Source organism: Macaca fascicularis, chromosome 6 (assembly GCF_037993035.2).
Source record: "Macaca fascicularis isolate 582-1 chromosome 6, T2T-MFA8v1.1".
Classification (NCBI taxonomy): domain Eukaryota; kingdom Metazoa; phylum Chordata; class Mammalia; order Primates; family Cercopithecidae; genus Macaca; species Macaca fascicularis.
The window spans coordinates 176,354,542-176,357,228 of NC_088380.1; positions in this window are offsets into that span (position 1 = coordinate 176,354,542).

The following is a 2,687-nucleotide window of genomic DNA, read 5'->3' on the forward strand; positions in this document are numbered from 1 at the left end:
ATTTTTCTTATATGTATACATCAATTTGGGCTGGCTTTTTTTTTTCTTGTGCTACCAAAAGAATACCATCTGATTTGCTTGAGTCATTCAGTGAAGCTATTTTTAATTTTAAATGGACGCTTGGGTAAATAAAAATTATGGCATTCCTAAGAGATAACCAAAGCTCAACCCAAGAATCTCTGACTTAAGCTTTCCACAATCTGGACACACATTCGGAATTTGGCTTCTTCATGGGGGATCTTCTCAGACATTCTATTTCTCAGGGAGTTTGCACTTACCCCTGGGCCACTGTGGGGTGGCCTTCCTGCCCAATCAAGTTATGCCCCCAGGTCCCTGCACCAGCATCAGCCCACTTAGAAATCCAGGAAGGGCAACGAAGCAATCAGTGTCCCAATTGGCAGACTCAAGGGGAAGACTCCTGACCCCTGTGTCCCATCAAACTTCACAGTGCATTGACTTGATTTATGAAAAAAGGTTATGAAAGCATGTAAGAGCTCCTGCTGGAAAGAAAATTATCTGTATAAACAAAGTGTTATGGGAATCAGGGAGGCTGCATGAGGGAAAGGTCATTAAAATAAGAAAAAAACTGGCATATCAGTCTTTTCTGAATCACTAAACTCACATGAGAGAAGTTAAATATCTTTATATCTCACCGGTTTCTTTTTGATCATTAGTCCTTCTAGCTCACAAGGGGACATTCACAGATGCTGAACTGTGGAGTACTTTAAATTAGAGGGAATTTCTAAGACATCACTTGTGAAGTTGGATTTTTTAAGGAGGGTTCAATTAGAGAATGTTGGGTAATACAGAGCAGGCTTTGGAGTCCCTGGGGTGTTATTTTCTCTTCTACAAATGAAAGACCAATTTTTTTCCTTTGCTTCATTTGACAGGATTTGATATTTTCCACTCTTTCTCCTAATGAGGGGAATACACAACAATTACACTATATACAGTGGTATACTTCACAGACATGGTGTTCAGGCTTTGGGTTAAGAAAACAAATCCCCTTAGTAGATTAGTTTGTATTAAAAATCTTTTTGAGCTAGGGCCAGATCCTCCCATGAAAATCATACTACTAAACAGTCGGTTCCGTTAAGATGTTTTACTCAAGTTTAGTTCTCGGAGCCAGATTCTTTTATTCTTAAGAAGAGTTTTGACAGCCAAGTTCAGACTACTGATCCATATTCTTCAAGCACATGAGCAATACAATGTGCCTTTGATTCCCCCCTTTATTAGTTCTTCGGACCTTTAATTGTGGACCTTAAAGACAATGAGATTAAACTAAATGTTCTCAAAAGTTGTGTTTGGAATGTATAATTAGGTGCAATTAAGTGGTAATAGAAAGATAATATGGTGGTATTTTAGCCAAGGACCTTAGCACTACCTAAATTCTTGCCTTGGGTACACCATTACTTCTTTCAGAATATCTCCAAGGGAGATATTAAACAAAGCAGACAAAGTATAAGGGCTTTGACCCCAAATGCCAAGGTGGAACTCAAGCCATCTGGGCTAGAATCCAGAGAGAGCTTCTGTAGTCAAGCAAGACAGGTTTGAATGGACTAGAAGCAAGTGGAAAGACGAGTCTGTCTGAACAAAGCCTAACTAATAGTATGTTTATTCCTGGGAAGCCTTCAGTGCCTAAAGCTGAACTGGGCATTCTTAGGATCTAGTTGAGAAAAGCATCCAAAAAGAGTTGCTTGGATCTTCTCCCAGTGCAACAGGACCAGATCAGTGTACCACCCAGAAGGAGAGGAGATGGAGCTTTTCATGCTGTACAGTGACTCACTCCGCCCAAAGTGGCTGACCCTATCCATAATTCCCCTTTTGGCAGGTGGAGGAAAGGGGCTGGCATGAATGAGAGAAGAGTTGATGAGCTCTTCTCCATTCCTAGAACTAAAATGTAAAAATCTTTCATATTCTCACAATTGTATATGTTAACATATGTCTTCTTGCTTTCTTTAGGAGACCCACTATCTCAATTGCATTAGTGTTGTCTTTATATAATGCCAGACATAATTCATATCCAATTTGTGGATTTGGACACATAGTAGAACAGAAAAAAACTGTGATATGTGCTAGAGCCCCCACATATGCCCAAAGTCCTCCAAATCTATTTAAAACACAATCATGCTGTGAACATCTATTATTTTGCTGTCTGGAATCTTGTAGTCTTTTTTCTGGTAGTGATACCCCAATTTCCTCACTTTCAACTCATGTTCCTAACTCAAGAGTGGGGTGGATGAACCAGATCTGGCCAATCAAAGTCCTGATGTTTTGTGGCATCAGTAATCAAACCAAAGCTAAGCACATGGGCTAACCTACTCCAATAAGAGTGGCATTTTCTCTGGAAATACTAGAATAAAGATGCTCACTTTTTAAATTGGATTTTAACCTAGAATCATGCAGTTCCAAGAGCTGATAACAGTAGTCTTTCAACTATAAGAAACAAATCACAAAGAATAGAGAAACATAAAAGCAACATAGCTGAGAAATGTACAGGAAAAAAATGAGTTCTGGTGACATCATTTGGGCTCTTGGGCTCTGTATCAAGCCATATCTGATGCTGTTATGTTCCTAAATTGCTTGACTTACAAGAGACAATAAATTCCTTCCCATACTTAAGCCAGTTTTGGTTGAATTTTTATCTTTTATAGACAAATAAATGACATGAATGTACATTTTATAAA